This window comes from Notothenia rossii (assembly GCF_949606895.1).
Source record: "Notothenia rossii genome assembly, chromosome: 6".
In the NCBI taxonomy this organism is placed as follows: domain Eukaryota; kingdom Metazoa; phylum Chordata; class Actinopteri; order Perciformes; family Nototheniidae; genus Notothenia; species Notothenia rossii.
The window spans coordinates 24,000,270-24,025,173 of record NC_136909.1 but is presented as its reverse complement, the minus strand read 5'-3'; the positions used below and the strand labels follow the sequence as shown (position 1 = coordinate 24,025,173).

General features: G+C 39.7%; 1 long non-coding RNA gene across 1 annotated transcript; it reads left to right on the top strand.

Moving 5' to 3' along the window:
• The first annotated feature begins 200 nt into the window (after positions 1–200).
• On the top strand, positions 201–2,089 carry LOC307045438. The gene is made up of 2 exons (XR_013809912.1): positions 201–498; positions 1,019–2,089. It is a non-coding gene; the product is annotated as an uncharacterized lncRNA (long non-coding RNA).
• The last annotated feature ends 22,815 nt before the right edge of the window (positions 2,090–24,904 follow it).

Here is a 24,904-nt window from a genome sequence, read left to right as displayed (position 1 = left end):
TTTACATTGTTCAATGTTCCAAAATCACTTTGGTTTTCTCATACATCATCTCTGTATAGTATGTGTATTCACTCTCTGTCCTAAACGGCTTGTTGGCGCTCCTGCCCCCCCCCCCCCCCCCCCCCCCCCCCCTATGAGCCCAGTGTGCTCTGATGTGTGTTTATGTGTTACAATGGCGTTTGTTAGCAACCAGAAAAGGACACCAGTAATGACCATAGACTGTATATATAAATGGACTTAGGGTCCGTGACGTCACCCATAGGATTCTGCAGAGTTGTCGAGAAGCCCTTAGTAGGCGGAGTCGGCCACTAACGGCTCGACAGTGACGTCAGAGTTCAACTCCCGCCTTCTCCAGCCTGCTCCAAATAAGGGCAAAGACGCGGAGCCGAGGCGGGACCTGCTGCCACCGAGCTGAAAGTTCCAGAGCTAGCTGAAGCTACCAAACTAAGCTAACATGCTCCCCATCTGCACACTGCCGTGGCATTTTACGTTTCTAAGGTAAGCGGACATGAAACTATTCAGCAAAACTATAAATAATAATCTAAGTTATTGAGTTTTAAGCATAATACTTCAGAATCTTAAAATCCCTTAACGTTTGTATGCAATTGTGCTAAATTGAAAAGTGAAATCAAGCAAATATTAATATGTTTGCATGACATTAGTTATTTATATTTTGATATCACTTAATTATACGTTTAATACATTTAAGTCAAGCTAAGGTACATGTGATGGTAGCTAGTTAGTGCTCTTACCTGTGAGGCCTCCTCCAAACAGCATAATAACCAGACTATCATTAAAACTAAGTACCAGTTCTAGATCCTTGACTTTAGACAAACAATTCAAAAGACAACATGTATTTAAAGACCAATCTTTATTTGAATGTTCCTCTTAACCTGATATATTAGTTATACAGTAATAGTATTGACAATCTAAAAAAATTGAGCAACTCAACAGTCAACTTTATGTTTCTTATTGTCTAAAGCATTTATTATTTTCATTTGTCCCCTCTCATATTCAGTGTGGACGGATTGAGACAGCGTGGTGTCCAGAAAACTGCAGAGACTTCAGGGAGAAACCTCCGTGTGATGGACGTCCTGTCTGTTCGTTTGGCCGGAGAGGACTGAGGGTCTTTCCTCTGCGAGGAGGACCAGGCCTGATGGAGGAGCCCATGCTGGGCAAAGCTGATACCAACTGCACAGGCCTAGTCTTTCACTTTATTTGACTAAATGTGTTTACTTATACATTTAATAGTTTTACACCTTCTGTCCATATGTGCTTTTTATTTAAAAATGTTAGATTACACATTCACATCTGACTGAAGATTGCAAACTCTGCGGTACAAGGCAGAAGTGGTGAAGCTCATAAAGCGAGGCAAATAGAGATAATCAGCTGATGGAGTGTAGATGTGGAAATAGGTGCATTCGATCAGCTGACTGTTTTTACAATAAAAGTAGTTTATTTGTGTACTGGTCTTAAAATCTCATAGCATCAGCTTTTAATTTTCCTCTTGGAGGTTCTTCTTGACCCTCAGAGAAGGAGAACATGTCGTGTCTTTCAGGCATGTCCTTCCCTAACAAAAATTACAGGAAACTATTATTGCAGAACAAGTGTGTTATTTGTGAAAGCGGTGTGTTTGTGTGTTTAGGGGCTGTAGATATCATTATTTTGTAATTGTAATGTTTTTTTAAATTTCAACAGCGAGCTACAAAGACAATCAGATTATGAATGAAAAGTATGAAGATCATCAACATTGAAATATATGTTATTATCAAAATAATATTTAAATGTTATCAAAACGTAGTGCAACTGTAGAAGCTTGCTCTGTTGTCTCACTGAAAGAATAACTTTTACCATGTTTTTACAGACAATGTTGAGAGATAAATAGTAGAAGTTCTCACTGTGTGTTAAATATCTTTGCCTTTAATACATTAAATTATAAAGCTGACAAAATCATATTGCTTGTTAACATCTAAATGTAAGTTTTTGCAAAGAAAAAATCCTCAATTTAACTGATGTGTAGCCAGGTGATCTAGTATTGTTTAGTGGAATGTATATCAGTGGATTAAAGTCAATACTTCATTTATTTAAACCAATATCTTTCTTGATTCTTTGTACAGTATGAAAAATAGAGTCTTTGTACCTGTGCTGAAGTTCACTGCTGTGAGTAGTCCAGTTCTGTCTCTCACTCTCTGGTCCAGCCTGTCTGCATCACCTGGACACCTTAAACAAACAGATATGTAAAGTACCATGTGTACAAACAATATGACTGATTCTCTTCTGTTGAACATGTTGGATTGTGTATTGTCCGAGTCAGGGTCCTTTTTATTTTACTGTAACTTTGGAAGTTGTGTTACCAATGCTTACTGTTTATTTGATACTGTTAGAAATTAAAATCAATGTTTTGATGGTATAATGTAGCTTAAACATACCGTCAGTTTAAACGCTCTTTTATACTGAAAAACCAGAAATTCTTGTGCACAAGCAGTTAAGCTTTTATTCTGAAAATCCTACATCTCCGGTTAGCATGTAGCATGTGGCTAATATACGATTTCCTAAAGAGGTGAATTGAGGAGCGAAATGACTTGGTGTGGTGAAAACCGGAACCTACTGATTTAACACTACAACGATAGATGTCGAGATACTACCATGTTGAATATTAAATGAAAGTACAGTTTATTTGAATACATTATTGTTTACAGACGAGAGTAGCATGTGACAACATCCGGAATGACCGGCAACCAAACGAGCCGAGAAGTATTGTTTAGAGTATTGATTACAGCGTTTAGAATGTGTTAAATGAAAAGTGATGAAAGAGAATATGAGGAGAAACGGCGTGTTAAGCATATATTGAATGTGAAAAGAACCTATCCTCTGTTTAAATGCAATAACGGACATTGGAGACGAGGTGAGCCGGCTGGCGGGGAGGAGCCAGCAGAGGATATATATAGCAGCGCCGGGGGAGAGATCCGCTGTCTTCTTGCTCAGGAGAACCAGATCACAGCTGTTTGTCTGACGGAACAATATTCTGTCTGTAACACTACCGCGCCTTTTTTAATTAAAGTATCCCATTTGAATCTTTTCAGAGACTCCATTTAGTCTCATTTTAAAGCTTCTCTCCTGGACGCGAGAATAAAGAACATATTTAACAATACCCATTTGGTAATGCAATTAATAAAAACAACAAGGTTTGGGTTTGTTCTTCAGATATGACTGATGTTAACGTGTAAGCTCAATAATGAACTCCAGCTCAACCAACCATATTGTAATATCTAAGTAATCATCTTGAAATATGACATTAATTGTAATATACACACATCTTATTGTGAGGTTGATTTCACATACACTACTTCGACATTAGCTTGTCTACATACTTGAGCATAGCCAATTTAAATTAACCTTAGCGATGCATACAGTTCCTACCTACATAATAAAATATCTCTCTAAGTTACAAGGATGAACTTATTTTATCAAGGTCAAACAGAAGCCGTTTGTTGTATAGTATTATCCCACTTAACGCTTAACACTTGTCTATTTCGTTTTAACCTTTATAAATACAGGGTTAGGGTTAGGGTTAGGGTACATGATTTTAACTTGGAGGCTACGATTAGCATTGTTAGCACCGATGTGGCTACCACTCGCTTACACGCTAACCCAAGCCTTAACATTCATTACGTAGCTGATTAAAATCATTAACACATAAATAAAGCACTCAAATTTCACTTACCACAAAACCGCATTCATGCACCGTCTGTTTTAACCGCAAAGCGAGTCACAATAGTCCGATATATAAGCATGAAGAACAAGCAACCACGGCCGGCTTCAAGTTGTGTTTCCTGGATGAACTGACCAGGCAGAGTCCCTGTAGCTATGGGATTAGTTTTGTATCATAAAGATAAAGCAACACTTTCTCAGAATAAAGCAAAACTATGAGTTCAAAAGAAAAAAAAACTGAGTCAAGCAAAATAAAATACATTTCAAAAATAAAACTATAAGTTGCAAACAAATCATTTGTGTAATCATGTAAACTATAAGTATTTTTTCTTTGTTTTAACATAGGTTTTTGTTTGCAGTTCTTGTTTCTTCTTTCTCAATGATCAGACTTTTGCTCTCTTTTGCGCTCCCTCATTTTTTGTTTGAGATTCTGATACAAACCTCCCAGGTGGGCGGGACATTCAGGGGTGCGTCCCCATTGGCTACTCAGTTTTTGAGTGACAGCCCAGTCCTCCAGCGATTGTACAGTGCAGGCAGCTGCGGTGCGGTGGCTGCCTGAGCGTGGATAGAACACCCGCAGAAGAACCAGCATTTCAATTATTATAATACTACAAGTGAAAATATTTGTAAGTATTGATCATTTGTGTTGTTTGTGCTGTACTATACGGTCTTTTTCTTTATTGTGGTAAGTGAGAAGTAAAGCTGTGCTATGAAAGTTAGCTTTTGCTACCTTTAGATCCATAACAATGCAAGCTAAGTAGCCTAACAGTTAGCTACAAAGCTAGCAGTGAGTGAGCGTTCAGACACCGGCGCACACACTCAAACTGACTCGTGTGTGCGGCGTGCCTGACTCTACCAACAGGCTTTCATGATTCTGTTTGGATATGCAAGTATAAGCCATGATAGCTTATTTTATTAACACGCTAATTTGATATGAAAATCAATGGAGGCTGAGTTAACTTTGTAGGAAAACCTACCGTCCATGACTGCCCCTGAGCTGTGTTTCATTTGTTAACTTCATATTTTTCATTTCCTAAAACATTTATTTTCCTCTCATATTAACAGTGTGGATCATTGAGACAGCATGGCGTCCAGAGGTCTTATCCAGTTTTCCCACTTCCTCTGAGGGGACAGCACGGAGGGGGGCATGAAGAAAGAACTGCAGCAGCTTCATCCACACTGGCGTTACTGTTATCACTTGCTCAGTGTCCTTTCATTTGACCAAATGTCTTTACATATACATTTAATATATTTTATTATTATCCACCTTTTTGTTTTATGTCATTTTATTTAAAACATTCTTTGAGACTTCATCTTCTGGTTCAAATTTCAATAAATGTAATTTGTATAATCACTCTTTTGTCTTTAGTGCACATGAAAATGTTAGAGATTCCATTCAAATCTGTTGATTATTCATATCTTCCTCAGGCTAGGAATAGTATGTCGAATTTTTAATGCTAAATGTATATCATTTTCTCACAGGATATAGAATGAAACAACACCGGTTTTATCCATTGTGTATGAATGCTTCAGCTCTTCAGACCAACATAGTAAGATGTGAGCATGTTCCTAATTGTGTTGGTATGCAGCCTAGGTCTGGTCTGTTTAATAAAGCAAATCTGCCACTTTTATATTGCAGAATTTGTTAAATTAAAGCAGTCTTTAATTGTTTGTCCTAAACATAGCAATATATGCTTTTGAAATGTAACATGTCTTTGACAAATAATAGTATACAGTTTATATTGTGTATCACCTTTAGCTTGAAAATACATAGATGTGTTTTTTTTATCTATAAAATAAATAGACAGACACTTTATCAATCCCAAATTGGGAAATTATTTAACAGCAACAGTGTGTTCAGGTATTAAAATATTTAAAGTTGGAATAAAGTATGAACTACACATCACAAGTATAATGCACAGCAATCCATAAGAGAAGTCCGATATGTTCATGATACTCCCCAGGAGACACCGACACTAATGTGGCCGAGTGGACTCCGGAGTTTGCTGCATGAGTTGCACTGTATGATCTGTGGTGTAGTGGGCTGTCACTCAAAAACTGAGTAGCCAATGGGGACACAGCCCTGAAAGTCCCGCCCACCTGGGATGTTTGTGTCAAAATCTCAAACAAAAAACGAGGGAGCATAAACGAGAAAGCTGCAGTGAGAGCAAAAGTCTGATCATTAAGAAACAAGAAACAAGAACTGTAAACAAAAACCTATGTTAAAACAAAGAAAAAATACTTGTAGTTTACATGATTACACAAATGATTTGTTTGCAACTTATAGTTTTATTTTTGAAATATATTTTATTTTGCTTGACTTAGTTTTTTTTCTTTTAAACTCATAGTTTTGCTTTATTCTGAGAAAGTGTTGCTTTATCTTTATGATACAAAACTAATCTCATAGTAGCTAGCTTCACGGAGCAGCTAGCAGAGAGACAAGAAGCTAACAGCAGCAGTCACTTGACAGAACCGTCATTCAATGTGACCACGACCTAATTTATGCAAATGCTTTAAGACCTATTATAAATAAAATTGTCGTGTTAGAAAACAATTCACTCACAGATCCATAATCATGAATGTGGAATCTAACTATATTCATAATAATATGTATTGCATCCATGGGTAGAAACTACTATTAATATTAAACACAACAACCTCTGAACATTACAAATATTCGCCTCAATTCAATCTGGAACCTTTCTCATACAATAATACAATTCAAAGTGTGGTGCTTGTGTGTGTGTGTGTGTGTGTGTGTGTGTGTGTGTGTGTGTGTGCGTGCGTGCGTGCGTGTGTGTGTGTGTGTGTGTGTGCGTGCGTGCGTGTGTGTGTGTGTGTGTGTGTGTGTGTGTGTGTGTGTGTGTGTGTGTGTGTGTGTGTGTGTGTGTGATGGATCGTTGGAGCTATGTGCAACTCAAGGCATATGCTCGAACGGGAGCTGCCTGGACGCTGCAATCATGTTGCGCGCACTATCCGTGCTGAGTGTGCTGACTTTTCCCACAATATCCCAGTGTCTGGCTTCCTGCATAAAGTCAAGTGCTCTGCGCAGTTGTCGGCGAAATGTCACTCCTCTGTTTTCATTTAAACAGCTCCTTATATCCGTTAGCGCAGCTAGCTAGCACCAGATGCTAACAACAACAACAATACACGTAAGGTCTCTCTCTCGCGCCACACATACACACACCCTCCCGGTCCTTCCGATGGCCAGTCGGTGCCTGCCGGTGAGCGTGGAAGTGTGGTCTGCCGCAAGCGGACGGCAGGAGCGGGGCTGTCAGCATCAGCTTGGAGATGGTATTTTAAACTCGATGTGCTCTGAAACTACGGGGCGGCCCAGGAAAAAAAATACACATGCGTTAATCGCGTTAAAAATAATTAGTGCCGTTAATTATTTTTTTGACACCCCTAGTAGAAACATGTTTTTTTCTGTTGTAAAGTTTGGCATTTTAACATGGGGTCTATGGAAATTGCTCCTTTCTGCAGTCAGTCCCTATCGGCCAATATATGAACTGCATTGTGTTGCACTTCCGTATTGGCGTCCCGGCTCTTCCCCACAGTTTGCCGCTTGGTAATGAGAAACAGATGAGAATGCTGTGTGGGGTCTGGGTGACGTGTTGGCGGGACGTTGCGGGGCTCGTTGCTGCGAGGAGCGGACAGTGTGAGCTGGATTACTTGTGTCATTTCCTGGTTGCTGCGTGGGGTCTGCGAGACACTGAGGAACTTAGCCTGAGCAAACACACACGTGAGTGTGTGGCGAACTGTGAGTGGAGATCCGAGGAGCCGAGGCTGAGAAAAGATAAAGTGTGTGCCGGAGAAACGCAGCGGAGTAGCGCGGCTGAGAAAAGATAAGGCTGAGTGAGTGTGTTTGTGTGAGGAGCTCCACGGATTGGTCTATTTGGACCTGGGCAAGGTCACGTCACTATACTCAGTAAGAAAAAAATGGGAAAATAAAAATCTCCAACGAGGCGTTCTGGGGCAGCATCAGAGGTGGCGCTAGACCTTTTCGTAGAATGTCTGTCAAAATCCATTATTACCCGTCGGTCTACTCTGTACACAACTCTGACGGGGGGGGGGGAATAGAGAGAGAGAGCACGCTCGTGAACTGTTGAGGGGGACGACAACGCACGATTGCGAACTGTTAGCGCTGAAAAACTCCCAGACATTTCAATGATTTTATGGCAAAGTTAGGTTTGGAAACGGTATCATTTCCTTTTTGGCGGGCATGCATAACACGGCATAACACCGGAGCCTCACTGCGGGGAAGCTTTGTTGCTGTTCCGAGTTTGTTCTAATCCGTCAAAATTACAGACTGCTTTCAGATCTTTCCGTAATTGTAAAAAAAAACGTGACCTCTGGGCAGCATAGACAGGTCTTTTCTATGTTAGAGTTTTACTCACTACAAGGTGTACTTGAGGGTTTGTGACTTTGCAGCCGTTTACATGCAGAAAAAGCTACATAACACACAAGGGGACGGGTAATAACCGGAAAAGCATGACATGGGACCTTTAAATGAGCAAGGTGTGGCTAATAGCGATGAAACAGAAGAATATCAACCAATTCGGATCTATGACGCAGTTCAACTTCTTCCAGCTCACTGTACCGTAAAAAGAGCAAAGTGCAAGGTCATGAGATGTGTTTATTACCTTCCACACACCCTATATTGAATCAGCCAGAGAGGCTGAGGTGGGATCAAACCTCACTGATGTGATGTCCCACAGGTCCACCGACAGCAGCGACACTGATTTAGCTTGCACTGAATGTAGCTGCAGAGACAACAAATTGAGGACACAATTTTTGTCCCTAATTAGACAAGCTGTCCCCAATCAACTGGTTTAGGTTAAAAAAAGAATGCCTTTAATGCTGCAAAATTCACAAACACACACATGCACAAGCAGCAGAAACCCATTGCCCTGGAGGATTGACTGATCTCCTCATCCCTCAGAGAAAAGATGGCCAGACATGCAGCTGAGACCCCCCTGATTGTAGTCCAGAAAGGCAGCAGGGGACCATCACATGTGTGTGTGTTTTTGTGTGTGTGAATGCATAGAGGTTACAGATATCCGGCAGCTGTGTCCCATAGCTCGAAGGTTTAAGTGACAGGCTGGTGGCTGAGCTGATAGGCAGGAGAAGGAGAGAGATGCAGGGATTTGATAGCAGGGTGCAGGGGCGTGGAGGGGAGCAAAGATGCAAGATGATGCAACATTGGTGGGGGAAGGTAATGAGGGAGGAAGAAAGAAAGTATCTAGATGCTGTTGGAGGGTGAAGGGCAAGAAAAAAGAGCATTGAAGGACAGATAGAGACTGTCTGCTATCTCAGTCACTGAATATTTACATATGCATATTGTAAAGGATATTCTAGAGTTCAAACATTTTGGTTTGGTTATTAACAACATTTATCATTTTAGGCTTGAATCTTATTGTGAGGTTGTTTTTCAAGATCTTTCAAATTGACCAATGCTGAAAATAATGTATGCATGGTTTTTCTGTAAGAAATGTTATTCAACTTTTCCTAAAAGGATTATATTTGATAAAATAAAGAATACTAGTATATTATATGAAGGTGCTTTTGAGAGTGTAGTTCATATAGCTGAAAGCATGATATTGATGCAAAAAGTAACTGGCAACATCAGCTTAAGTTGTTTGCATACTGTTTATGTTGTTTAAATTGTATATACAAATGTCATTTACATTTGAAAGGTCCCATGACATGCTTTTCCGGTTATTACCCGTCCCCTTGTGTGTTATGAAGGTTTTTATGCATGTAAACGGTCCACAGAGGCAAAACCCCTCAAAGTACACCCTGTAGCGAGTAAAGCTCTAACACAGTCTATGCTGCCCCAAAACGCCTCGTTGGAGATTTCTCATTTTCCATTGTTTACTTCCTGGGTACTCTTGAAGTGGGGATACCCAGAGGCCACGCCCTCTGCCAGCCTTTCACGAAACAAAGCTTCCCAAACCTTTAAGCGATTCATTCCGGATATGTACAGCGTAGGGCACTGAAGAACGATGCTGTTCCTACTTTGTTTGGACCAGCGGGAGATTCGGGTACACAACCTGAGTATTCATTGTTGTTTGTGTATTTATGATGTTTAAAATGTTTACCACGACTGTTTAAATGGGTAAACGTTTTTCGGGCTACTACGTTGGGATCGCGGAGAAATGCTCTCCGCCGACCCATTCTCACAGCGTTATAAACCCTTTTCTTACTCAATATCAAGCCACACTTGTTGTTTTTACTACGGCTGTGAGTGTTTGTGTGTGCTCAGGATGAGTTTCGCCTGTTCTCGCTGTATCGCCGACACGGACGCCTGTCTGCTCCTCGCAGCAACGAGCCTCAACGTCGCGACCAATCAGAGCACACTGGGCTCACAGGGAGGGGGGTGGGGGGGGGGGGGGCAGGAGCTCCAACAAGCCGTTTAGGACAGAGAGTGCATACCGGTGAATACATATACTTTACAGAGATGCTGTATGAGAAACCAATGTGAGTTTGAAAAATTGCACAATATAAATCTATTTTAGTATACCTCAACAATGGAATTATGATCAGTAGAAATGGCCATGACATGGAACCTTTAAATGAGTTACAGATACAGATTAAATCAGGATTATGCTGCTTGTTGTCTGGGTGTACATTGATTTTTGATAATGTGTGTGTGTGTGTGTGTGTGTGTGTGTGTGTGTGTGTGTGTGTGTGTGTGTGTGTGTGTGTGTGTGTGTGTGTGTGTGTGTGTGTGTGTGTGTGTGTGTGTGTGTGTGTGTGTGTGTGTGTGTTGGCTCAGCCGCACACAAGCAGATGGCCTGTTCTTTACCTTCACCTCGTCACACATCATGTGATTATGGCTTCAGGCTATCCGTGCAATTATTATCAACACAGAGTTGTGTGGTCTGAATTAAATATAGAGTAGCAGCATCATGGCAACAACAGCAGGGTGTGTGTGTCCCACCGAGGACCACACAACCACAGCACTGGCAGGGATGAAGGTGAACCCGCGTGTGAGATGGAAACAGCAACTTTTATTTTTAGAACATACTTCATTATGTTTTAAATTGTCCAAATGGAGTACATTATAAGTGCACTCACAATCCAGGCAGTTCGATAAATAAATATATGATTAAGTGGAAACTATTTTAGTGCTTGAATCCAACTTGACATACTGTATGTTTTCCTTTGAAATTGACAATTATAACAGCTTGAAGGTACTGAACCTATTTAAAGAGTTAATGTGAAATTGATATAGTGTTGTTTCGTCCTTTTTCCTTCCTTTTAGAGGAAATGCTCATTTATTGAAGCTGGAAAGTTAAAATGTTCATTCATAAATCTTTAAAAAGTGCTGCAAACTATGCTGGACTCTTTAGGTGAGGCCTAAAGCTGCACTATCCCTCAGCATGAAACATTTTGGGTTAATTTTATATCAGTGTTTGTGAATACAGCCCGACTATTTGACCAGCCTCACAAAAACTCTGCAGATGGCCAGTCCTGCTCTGGCTCAGTGTTCGACCATCCTCTCTGCCGAGGCCCGGATAGCAGAAATTAGCCAACCTCCTCACAAAGCCTCAGCTGCAAAAGGTACATTAATTGGACAGACATGATGATAAACAATTCATTTTTCAGACTGAGGGCAAACTATCTTCAACCATGTCTTAGTTTGTATGCAATTTGAAAATCGACCTTGATTAAATAATCAATTATTCAACCGAGATTTATTGATGTTTAGTGTCCACTAGAAAGTGGTTGCTCTTGGAAATACTCAAGAATAAGGACTACATAGTGAACGTACTCATAACCCCACAAAAAGTGTGCAGCTATGAGTAGTTCTATGTGTCAAAGTATGACACATCTACTTTTCCACAGCTGTTTTTATGCTTTGTTACCCAACATATGGTCGGGAAAGAGAGCACACATGGGAAACAGGGAAAGACATACATCGTTAACCACATTTAAACCCATGACCTTTGATGTTCCTGGGGCATACATACATTTGCCAAAGGGACATCCCAGTGGTGTTTTCCTTCAACTCAAATTTGCATGATTTAGATTCTCTGTAACTTAATAAGTGAATTAGTTTTGACACGTGTTCTGTTTCGCCAAGTCAGGATTCAGTGATGTTCAGAAGTGCTGTGTGTGTCATGAGGATGGACATGCAAGGACAGAGAGAGTGTGTGTGTGTGTGTGTGTGTGTGAGTGTGTGTGTGTGTGTGTGTGTGTGTGTGTGTGTGTGTGTGTGTGTGTGTGTGTGTGTGTGTGTGTGTGTGTGTGTGTGTGTGTGTGTGTGTGTGTGTGTGTGTGTGTGCACACGTGTCCCCCTGTCTGAGCTGGCTCTGTGTCCTCTGCTCTCATATCTGGGATGAAGAGCTGTGTACCATCCATCAGCTCACAGCTGTGACTTACAGCCAGGCGGTTGTTCAAGGTCACACACACACACACACACACACACACTCACAGACACACACACACACACACACACACACACACACACACACACACACACACACACACACACACACACACACACACACACACACACACACACACACACACACATATAAACTAATGTAAGATGCCAACATTGGGCAATGTAGTGATGGTGCTCTTTGAAAGCCATATCAGAATCAGAATACCGAACTGTGGTAAGAAATAATGTATGTTATAATGGGAAATGTGCTTTTCGTTGTATATTCAGTATACATGCAAGTTGCAACTGCATAGGCTATGTATATATACTAGGGCCGGGACTTTAATGCGTTAATTAAGATGAATTAATTACACAAAAATTAACGCGTTAAAAAAATTAACGCATTTTAATCGCACTTATTTTTGCACCGCGGAATCTTTCTCACTGGATGAGTTTCAGGGGTACCGATTATACTGGAGCACCAACTAACGTTCATTACTTCAGACAACAACAAACCACAGTGAACAATAGTCAAACATGAACGAAGAAGCTGATGAGACCGCTTTGGTTGGCCCGTGGATGGGACATTTTGTTTTAAAAAACGGACGGATGGAAGCGACAATAAGAGCACGGTTGTTTGCAAATTATGCAAAAAGGAATTTGCATATCACCGCAGCACATCAAGCCTCAAGTATCACCTCAATGCAAAACATATAGCAGCTAGCGTGGAAGCTAGCGTGGAAGCTAGCGTGGACGTTAGCCCGACTCGGAGTACAAGGACCCACACCCAATTTGCGTTGATCAAACAGTGGCCTATGCAACAGAGAGATTTTATTTTTCATCAGGATATTGGAAGAATAGGAGGGATTGAGGTCAATCACTGGCACTTTTTTATTTTATTTTAAATGGTACACTTTATGTTGAACTATTTATTACATTGTTGGAGTAACTGGCACTTTATGTTGAACTGTTTATTGTTTTGGCCAAGGTTATTGAGAGAGTTGGACTGAAATTGATTAGATTTTTTAAATCAACTGTTGGTAAATCAACAAAGTCTGTTATGGCCTCTGAAGCAACAGAGAGATGTTTTCTAATAGTCAGGGTTTCCAATGTTCTGAATGTACTTGAAAGTATTGTGTTTTACTTAAAAAACAAAGTGTTATAGTTTACAGAAGGTCTACCTACCTATAGGCTACCTGAATCTCTGAAATGTACTATATTCCTAAATATGCTATTGCTACACTTTATGGCAAAAATTGCACTTTTCTGTTGGTCTTGGTTAAGTACCACCTTGAAAAAAATAAACAATGTTTTGTTGCTTAAGCTTATGTATTCAGTCATTATTCAATGATATGCTAAAATCCATGTGAAAAATATTGCTTCTCACTGTTCTCAGGTCAAATATTTATATGTGATTAAAAATGCGATTAATTTCGATTAATTAATTACAAAGCCTCTAATTAATTAGATTAATTTTTTTAATCGAGTCCCGGCCCTAATATATACATGTATAAAGGGTTACGTCCTTAGCTGCCTAATAAGCTATAACAAGCTAAGCTAACAAGCACACAAACATCTGCTAACGGGGTTAACATACATGATATTATCATTTTAGACTTCTTGGAAGTTCTGTTTCAATTAAATACATTCAACTGCACAGCACAACATTTTAATTGTTTTGTATTTGTAACAACATTCCCTAAAAGGCACAATCACCACGAACACGTCGTGCTAAACGGTCAAGTACAGTAACTACAACTAGCTAACGTTGTTGTAGCCTAGCAGAGTGGACAAGTTACTGTTAGCTGACAGTGAGGCACGTACCTGTCCATCAAATTGACCACGCCCTAATTTATACAAAAACGTTAAGACCTAATATAAATAAAAGGTTCGCGTTATAAAACAATTCACTCAACAATTAACAATCATTAATGTGGAATCTAACTATATCCCAAATAATTTGTATTGCATCCAGGGTAAACATGTTTATTTCTGCTGTAAAGTTGGGCATTTTAACATTGGGTTCTATGGAAATTCATCCTTTCTGCACTCATCGCCTATTGGTCAATAGATGAACTGCAGTTTGTGGCACTTCCTTATTGGCCTCCCGGCTCTGTCCCAGATTTTGCAGCTAGATTACAACGTGTTAACAAATTCTAACTTCTAACTCATAATGGGAAATTACCCTTTGAATTAAATTGACATATGGAACAAAGTTAGAAGCAAACTAAATGTAAGACAATATGCGAAAAACACCAAAATGATACACTTTAAATAATGCAGAAGCACTTTGAATGACACGCAGTGCTGTTGAATATCCAGGATCTTATTTGTAGATGAGCGGGCTATGGCAGATGCCTTTCGATGTATTTCAAGGTCTTATAGTATTAAATATGACAATAAACTTGATTTTGAACTTGAAACCCAGTATAATGAACACATCCAGTAAGGGATAATGTTTATAAATCAATATTTTGTGTCTAATTATAGCTTCCTTTAGTAAATAGCCAATGCGGGATAATGTACAGCAAGTAATTCATTAAGGCGAAATGAACCCTCAGACTATCTCTCACTGAGTGTTGAGCTATCTCACAGGCAGTTTACGCCTGCGGCACATCCAGTCTGTTTATTAACTCAATGTCTATTTTTATAGGGACATGTATACCATGAACCAATGTACCATATCCTGTATAGCCTAAAGACATGTGTGTTGCCTGTTCCCATGGGCCCTTTAAAGTACACACTGAAGAGTTTAAGACACAAACAATTGTGCAATAAAATGACTGCAAACCTGCAGTGTGATACTGGCTTGGCTTTTATACCTCTACCTGTCTCTGAAGATGGCAAGCATGATAAATAAAAAAAACGTAACATTTGAAAACAGCAGTAAATGGTTCCTTTTGTTCAGTAACTAGTACGACACTCTTAAACTTTTTTACAATAACTGCTTTAGCTCATTGTAAATGTGTAATAATTGTGGTTCTGGTGTTCCTTTAAAGTCACCTTATAATCCTTTAATCCAGAGCACTTTAGGGCTGCATCTTTTTGAAGGGAAGGTGTGATCAAAAAAAGTCATTATTAATGTTTTTCTCATAAGGGGCAGCTCAGTAATGTGTTGTTAAATGGGTCTCTCTATAACCTGCCTTTACCCTCTCTACACCTGCTACCAGCTGCTTAGCCAGCTTCTTCTCACATTTCTTAGTGCGGCAGTATACTCTGCAGGATTTTCTAAAACTATTTCTCTGGGGAGTAGAGAGACTGCTTTCAGTGGCCACATCTGTGGCTCAGTAATATACCCCTTTTTTATATCAGAAGTGCAGTTTAGGACGACGGCCACCACTACACACAGCCACGCCTGCATACACACACTGAATGCTTTGCTGATACCACAGAGAGGCTGTGAGTGTGAAGATATGGGAGGGGGCTCATCTGGCAGAGGGGAAGTGCTTACACAGGCCTCTGCTTCAAGAAAACAGCTGAGTGACACACACTAAAACTGTCTCATGCACATATACTTAAAAAGAATATACAATGATCAGTGTGTCATACTTTAAGGCATCAATCATTTGGAATGTGGAGACAATCATTTCATATTCTAACACATCATTTTGCTTTTATGTGCACAAACATTCAGACCAAAGAAATTCTCTGTTTATGCACACACAGTATTTTCTGATAATAGCAGAGAACTGAGCCTGGGTATTCTGCAGCATTTACCCCATAATGCAGCCTTTTATAGCCATCTTCTTAGTACCTACAATATATTGTATTACCTGCCAATATATAATATCTAACTTATTTTGTTCTCATACATTTAGCAGATTTACACCTTAAGATTATTTTGAGGAAAATAACATTTGGTGACCTCTCCACTACTCACGTGGGCGTGTTTCAACCTTGGTCGTCAGTCCGAGGCTGACTCTGTCCGAGGCAAAGATGTTACACAAGCATCCGTTCTTCCCACATACCGTGATCTTTTTCTTGCTCTTGTTGCTGTTTTCATACACAAAGCCAGTGGACTGCTTGTCTCTTCCATTAGCTCTAACTGAGATGAAAAATGTGTGCTGCTGAGGACACTTTTGCTCTAATGTAAACTGAAAATAATGAAACCTTCTTGGTCCATTCTTGCAGAAAAGTGTACGGATGTTTTTCTTTGCACCAAGAAATCTGGCTACATTACAAGCAAACGAAATAATATGCAAAGTATTTAAAATCTATTCCACCTGCCTATGCTGTAGATGTATGCATGTACTCCCTACACCACTTTCCGTCTCAGTGTCAAGGCTGTCCTTTTTGATGTGTTTAATTGGAAAGTGAATATGGAGACAAAGGAATTATGGAGATTGAGAAACTATTGTCAAACTTCAGGAAAATCTCCTTAGAAAACAGTTGTTAGATTTCTCGAGGTCAGACAGTTTTTCTCTTCAAGCTTGTAAGCTATCCTAATTGACCACAGGACTCATGATTGTCACTAAACCAATTAGATAGAAAAGTTGATGCCAGGTGAACTGACCCACTTCACTATTGTCAGGGTAACATTATAAAACATGCTTACACATCTCTCTGTGATCTCACTTAGATGTCCTTGTTCTCAGGGTAGGGCTGCTGAAAGAGAAGCACAATCTAACTCACTTTTGTGTCTGACAAGCCCAAACAACCCCCCATGACAACAGTTATCAGCAGCCATCAGGCGCCATGTCTTCACAGTTAAGGTCCGTGTTGAATGACCAGCATGTCAGATGGATGGTTGATGGTTATCTGCAGGACGTTGACATGTTTTCATTTTTCAAATGTGGGTCCATTTTTCATTATATATAACAAGGTGAATTCATTCAGATTCTTCTATCTCTTTGACTTTTAATTGTAATATCTTTTTAATTTAGTTTTCATTCAACAGCAGAAAATAAAGAAAAGTTAGTTTTAGACAGGCATGTAGGATGGCTTTTCCCTTTGCCAAAAATGCCTTTTACTATCTCTAGTAGCACAAACTGTAGATATTCATGGTCCCATTCTTTAACCACTATTATAGTATGTTTGTGAGGTTAACGTTTTGTTTATCCAATAATTAGTTTTTTGATCAATCACCTACAAAACTAACATTCCCATCAGCCTCAGATACACTTTGGGTTTAGTGCTAATTAGCATTATATTGCATGCATGTTGGCTATAATAACATGGTAAATGTTACACCTGCCAAACCTCAGCATGTGAGCATCATCAATAATTTATGTTAGCATGCTGACATTTTGTATTTAGCTCAAAGCATCACTGTGCCAAAAGTACAGCCTCACAGAGATGCTAAAGTGTCCGGTAAGGTGCCTGTTTACAATTTCAAATTGTATGACTACTTTTACCTTTGTTGGGTGAATTGATTAATCTATTTAAAATGTCTGTCCTTAAATGGCCTTAAACATACTGTAATGGAGGTTTTGCGGAAACCACTTTGTAAACCAAATATTATGTTATTTAAAAAAACACAACTATATTTCGACCTCATCCATTCGGTTCCGTCTCCTCTCCGGAACCACCGTCACTTAAGGAGAGGAGTCAAAAGTAAACATTCATGAATCTCCATGAATCTCTGTGGCTGATGGCATGCTCATACATTTTCCATGCTTGTGTTAATCTAATAGCTTTTGGAGAAAAAAAAACGTCTTCGATGCAATGGTGAGGGCAACAGCATGGAAGGTCTGGACACAATAAATATACAATGACCAATTTTATGAAATAAACAAAATGACAGGACGAAAATAAGCCATGCAGCCCAAGCATAAAATAGCATCTGTGTTAAGTGAAGTAAGATGTTAGATTACAGAGCGGAGAAGCACAACAAGATGACAAAGTCTATTCCCTTGTTCAGAGAAAAGAGATAAAACCCTGTCGGCAAATTAACAAGTGTGTGGGAGCTTTGACTCGGGCATGTTTTCACTCCTGTCCCCTGTCACCGTGGCCTGAGAGGCAGGGGGGGTGGGGGGTGAGACTCACCACACTACACTTCTGACCTCCTCCTCCTCTCACGTCTTATGACTTCAGGGACTCTTCAGGGATTGTTCATGTGAGAGTTGTTTGCAGGGAAATTAGATGCTGTTAAACCACTAGACAAACCCTTCATTCAAATCAAACTGGCACCTTTAGACTACTTTGCAATATTCAAGGTCAAACATACAGTGTATACTGTATCAACAGAAAACAGACATTTTCTCAAAAGAAGCTGACAACTTGCATCTTACGTGAATCATTTAATTCATAGTGTTAAAGTCACTCACATTTGTTCAAAATCAGCTCTGTATTCACTGCTACTGTTCACGGATTCTGGAGGGAGTTGTTTATACTCAAACTCACTCTTTGGTTTGTCCTTTGCAAAATTAACAACATATGCACAATTATAAATCACATGACATTTACAATTTATAACATTGCACCCAGTTGTGACTCTGGGCTCCTCACAGGATGACACCATTAATGGGAGCGGCACTCCCATAAACTCTGACTTTTTGATTATTGTTAAATGATCACCACATTTTCCTTCTACTTGCTGCACCTACGTTGTTGGAGGGAGGATGCATAACACTCAAGCCCTTTGCAAATTCAACTCACACACGGTATACACCCATATGTTCTTCCGATGAGGCCAACTCTAGCTTTGAACTGTGACTATGAAAATAGCCGTCGTGTTTACAGAAAATGTTGGAATGCCCTGATACCAAGGTAATTGGATTTGTCTGTGTTGTGATTTTCTCCTCTCAAAGAGGCGGTGAGAAACCAGGTCACAGATTTCTGTTGTGTAAAGTTGATTGGCATCTTCTCTCAACTTTCTAAGGGTGTTTTCTCCTGGCCACTGAAAGTACGTTTCTCCACACAGACACAGTTTCACAGGATTCTCCATGCACTCAGGGCAATATCAGCCAGTTAGAGCCTTATGCTGTGAATGTGTGAGTGTGTGAATGTGCATGAATGTACGTGAGTTTGACTTTTCTCTCTTGGTGGTGTGTGTCTCTTTTGGGTTATCTTTCCTTCTCTTATGGTCATTATGCTCTTAGACTTTTTGAATTTGTGTGTGAGTGTGTGCACGCCTGAAAGTGCATGTGACAGCAGATGAGGAGCTAACTTCCATCCCCTTCCCTGAGCTCCCCTCCAACATCACCCAGGGGCTTTGTTTTGATCCCCTCGCCAATCATTCTCCTCAGCCTCCTCTTAAGCCTGTGCATACTGTACTGTATGTGTGTGCAGGGCCACAGGGATGCATGCACAGTGCCCCCTTAAGCCGTTTGTGCTCCAAATTTACACCGTCTTGCCCTTATTCCTTCTCCCAATTTCTCCCCTGCTCATTCGTCTATGTGTGCAGCGCAGGGCTTAAAACGGTAGAACAAGGCTTGGCTCTTTTTCTTGCTCACTCTGCCATCTGACGTCTCAAAGGTATACTCCCCTCGCTGCTTCTTCACAGCCCAAGGCTTTTTTTCAAAGCGTGAAAGAGAGTTACTCTCGCCCTCGTTTCTATGAATCTTTGCTGAGAATCTTCCGCTGGATTCTTCTTGAGTTCTGAGAAGCTCGGGCTGAGTGATGCATGCTTTCGTCAGCTGGAAATCACACAAAAATATGTTGTTATCACCCCAACAGTGTTCGATGAACTCTCACATAACCAGGACAACTTAATGGATTCCTGGTTAAAGTTAAAGGAAATAAATGCATCTTTTTTGCTAATGGATTATAAGAAGTGACATACATTTGGAATTTTGGTGAGGGTCTTTATATGACTGTATATGATATTTCTCAGAAAGGTACACATACGTAACTATACATACACAATAATTGGCTACATTGTACTGTGTGTAATGTGCTTAGTTGTGCTCAGTTTTTCTAGAAAATGACCTTATTTAAGTCCCTTTCTCCATTTTAGCCCTTTAGAATGTTACATTAGTATTTGCACTGTGACTGCCAGGCTTCATGACTCAACAGCAGCGGCAGCAGCAGCAGCATAGAGGCCTATTTCATTGTTTACACCTTTTAAGGTCTCCCCACTTCCCAACAAGGTCACCTAAATGCCTTTTAAGGTACATTTAGTGCAGCTATTTGGTATGTGTTAATGTGCTTCCTACAAGGATAAAATGTCTCTAGTGTGCTTTTATGTTTGAGCAAGGCAATAATGTCTGTTCTGCAATGAAGTTTGGCCAACGTCCAGATTACTGCAAGATCTAATTACCGTACCTTAATATGAAGTGGAGCAGATATTGTCGAGTGCAAGACATAATGTTCAATTGAATGATTGTTGCCGGCTGTTTAACCACAAAGGTCCTCAGCAGGGTAGGGACGTTGTGCTTTTTGACCGAAAATGTAAATATAAAAAAAAAAAAAATGATATTCAGTATGTTGATGTAGCAAATGTTTGGTATTGTAAACCATTATAATACTCAACAAAAGTGATAATGCTGGACAGATTTAATCCAGTTTTTATTCTATTATTTTCGAGTTCAATGTGGAGAACAGTCTATCGGGGCGGGTTTAGAGCTACAATAAGCTATGCATCTCCCCTGGAAGATGTTATATCCTTGGAGTAAGGGATTAGAGGCATTCATGTAAAGGACACACACACACACACACACACACACACACACACACACACACACACACACACACACACACACACACACACACACACACACACACACACACCACAATGAGAGGGAGAATCTCACAGACACACTGTCAGAGTCTGGATTTAGAAATATAGAATTATTGATGTCATGAGTCTAGAGTCCCCTGTTGAACTTACCAAGGCCAGTCCCACTTAGTTACTGTTGCTATGCCTGTCAGCACCAAGCCATATATCAAATGTTTGTAGTGGCCAAACGGTGGAATTACAACTTTTAATAGTTCGTATTTACATGTTTAGGGTCGCCTCCAACAGTGTATCCAGTCGAGCCACCCTCAGCACTTTGCCATATATAAACAATGACAGTGTTACCACTACTACTTAATTTCTTGGTATATTCTTTTCAAACAATCAGTCCCTGATTTCAGACAGAGAAATCAGGGAAAATGTAAAACTGTCAAAAGCAGTTTGACATTTGACACGATGAACATTGCTGGCAGATTAAGTCAGGTGCAGGTAGCTAGCTAAATAAACTAACGTCAGCTGCATGAATTGGTTTATTGGGTCGATCTATCAGTGATTCCAGCTGACTGGTTTGTGAAAAAGCAACCCTGTATTAGTTTAACAGGTTTGATGATTATATATTTTTTTAGATTATCTGTTACATTATGAATGTATTTGTGTTTAATTTTTTTATATATACAAGAGTCTCAACATTTGTGTATGTTTTTCTTTTGAACATAATTTCTTCTTATATTTAACTAAATGAAGTACTTTAATTAGCTTTTTTCGACATACTATACTACAAATGAGTACTGGTGCATAGGTTTGTATGTATGTACTGTATACATTTTTGCAGCACTTTGAGCTGTATATGTATCACACACACGAAGATTGACAATAAAGTTGACCTTTTTTGGACCTTTTCCCTCATACTATATAGCACTATTACTTTTTTTACTTATTCCGACATACTAAACAGTATGACCCTGCACACTGCACAGACTCCACTACAGACAGAGCAACATAAACACACACTCACACAAACACAAACACACAGTCTTGTAAAACAGACACACAGACTCCACTATGAGGCTCATGTACTTATCCCATGACACATTAACGACAAACTAACCAACATGGAGAACGACCATTAAGGGGCCTATTGACCTCCATTAATGACTCATTGAGTGCCATATTAATTCACAGGGGACCCATTACTCTGTGTTCTACAGTGTGTGAGCTCACATGTGTGTCCTGTATTTTCACATTAAATCTATGCACATTTTCTTTTGACAAGGCGTATAATTATCTATTTTCTGTTTGTTTATCTGTTGTGCTTTTGTGTCTGAGTCGTGGCTGCAGTGAATTTTTTGCGACAAAAAAGGACAGAAAAAAACCTAGGATATGTGCCATTAAGAGCAACCGTGGTATCACTATCAGTGCAGGGATAATGATTGCTGGATGGGAGGATTAGCGCAGGGCTAAACTTGTTGTGACCACAGATTGCAGCGCACTCGAAATGAGCACTACCGGCCCACAGCCAGGGCGGATTAGAGTTGTGACGGACTGGTGGGGGCAGGGAATACATGGTATACTTAAAGGCTGGCTGCAGGGTTTAATGGATGGCTCACTGGTTAGCTGGTTAGCTGGTCTGCGGGCGATGTTGAAAGTCTGGCAGGGTGCCCTCTGTGGCTGTCGCTGGCAGGGAAAGAGACAACAAGCCCTCGGATAGACGGGTCAAAATCTCGGGTCATGAGCCAGAGTGACGGCTACTGATCCTCACTGGAAATATTTGCAGCATACTGTGTTTCTACAGCAACTGCTAATCAAAGAGCAACTCAGACAGTACTTACTTCTCAATGCATTTAGGTATTAATGTGTAAATCCACAATAGCACCCATCATTACAGATGTGTCCTTTTGGATTTACATCTGGAATTTGTACTAATTTAGAGTTTCCTGGCACAGTTAACGTCAAGTGATCCTTCATCCTTCAACAGGCTTCTCACTCTCTGGCGCTCCTACATGTAGTTGAGTCCAACAGCCCTGAAATAAATATATGGATTAGACAAAATGTAAACCTTTTTCTAAAGATATCTGACAAACTGGCTAATGGGTTGACTTTTTAATGATAGCTGTCTCAGATAAGGCTCAGCAATATAATGAAGAGGAAGATAACACAAGGTAAACACACACAATCAACCTAGAACAGATGTACGATTGTAATTGGGTAATTACTTTAACAGGATTTCAGATCTATAAGATGATTGATCCAAGGTTGAGGGTTGCCATAGCCGATGTGCAAGTGCCACACCCATTTTTTATAATCTTACAAGAAACAGAATAACACAGATACAGTCTGTCCTAAAGTTAAAAAGATAAACATGCAAAAAGTTCCAAGATGTAATTGATGGATCAGTACTAGATAAAACTCACCTTTACTATTGTCCCACTCAACTTCAACAGAGCAGGCTAAAGTAAACACACATTGTGAACAGACACTATTCAAAATGTATATTTATATTTAATTCTAGATAGAAATTGCATTTCCCATCATATCATAAATTAAATATGTAACTAGTAAAAAAAAGCACATTGACGGCAACAAAACAGGAATACTATTTATTAACCTGCCATAGACATCTTTGAACTAATGATGTTTTTTCCAACCAAACATTTTAGTTTCTAAATATCTTGACCACTCTATACACTAACCCAATAACACTAAATTGACACAAATGTAAGAACCAGTGTGGAAGAAAAAATATCAATTTTCTTACTCAAAATGTAAACCACTCAATTACATTAGGGTAGTGGTCTATAATACGTGAGTATTGACCATGGGTATTGACACAGATTATAGTGCATGGATTGTATTACTTGCATTAGTTTCAAAGCTATATCTGTCCTGACTTCGACATGTTGTTCTTATCAACTCCTCCCCGACACCACACACAGATAGATAGGATTTACCTGTTTGAACCCTTTCTTGCCGACCTTTGAGGTCACAAAGCTGCACTCTGATTGACTGTGTGATAATACCCGCTCACACTAGTCACCACCTGATATGATTGTGCTCTTGTTATGTTGGCAAAGATTTGGTGGTGAATATCTGAATCTTGATCTCTGAGATGCACAACAACACACGGGTGCCTGAAAGGAGAATGCACAATGCAGCATTGACAAAGCACTGACAGGCCTCATTAGCTGCACCACATCCTGGTTATCTGATCCCCATGCATGTCTGACTTGAACAAACGCTTGTAACGTATGACTCAACTCTTGGATGAAAGGCAACAGTGTCAAACTACCCGCCAAAGCTATATGTCATGACAAAATGATACCAAGGATGTGCTAACAGTCAGTATTAGTCAGCACTTACGCTCTTTAGGTGATAACATTCATTTTTAAGATCTGTAACCAGAAATGTCCAGTCAAAACTTGAAAATGTAAGATAGACAAAGATGCCCTGACATTGCGTTATAACTCTTTATTTAACCGATCAGTTTCCAACAGATTACAAACTCTACATTTATTTTATTTCTTCTGTTGTTTTGTGTTATAACCTATAGCTCAATGGAGACAAGACCAAGTTTATTAGTACAGTATTTTCCGAGCTTGTAATTGAGATGTCTTAGCATTATGGCGACATAAAAAAATCCATCTGTTAGAAACTTGATGAGCCACATTCGGCTATTATTAGCTGACACAAACTGAGGGAGATTGGAAAGTTGTAAACACAACTTTGACATATCACCTCATAAAGTGGCAATCTTGTTTGCAAACTGTTGGTTATTAACTTGAAAATGGAACTAAAATAAAATAAGCTATCATCCACTCCTTTGTCTTGCAATTAACTTTAGAATAGTATATTGATTTCCTATATTGGATTTAATGGATCACCCCCAATCCTCACTACAATTCCCCTAATGCCTCTATGGACAATTACGTATAGTAGTTTAAAAGGGGATTTCTGTATCAGTGTGCCAACAGAGTGCTGCATCCAATCTCTATCAAATGGCTTGCTTCATTTAACTGACAGGATCAATAATACCATAGATGCCTCTTCCCTCCTTTCATTACCTAGTGTTTATTTTTTCCCTTATTAGATATGAACTTAAGGAATTCATATTCACTTCAGTAAATAAGTACTTTTATCTACTTAGTGCTTTGTAACTGAAGTGGAATCTTGTTCTCAAGAAAAGTTGT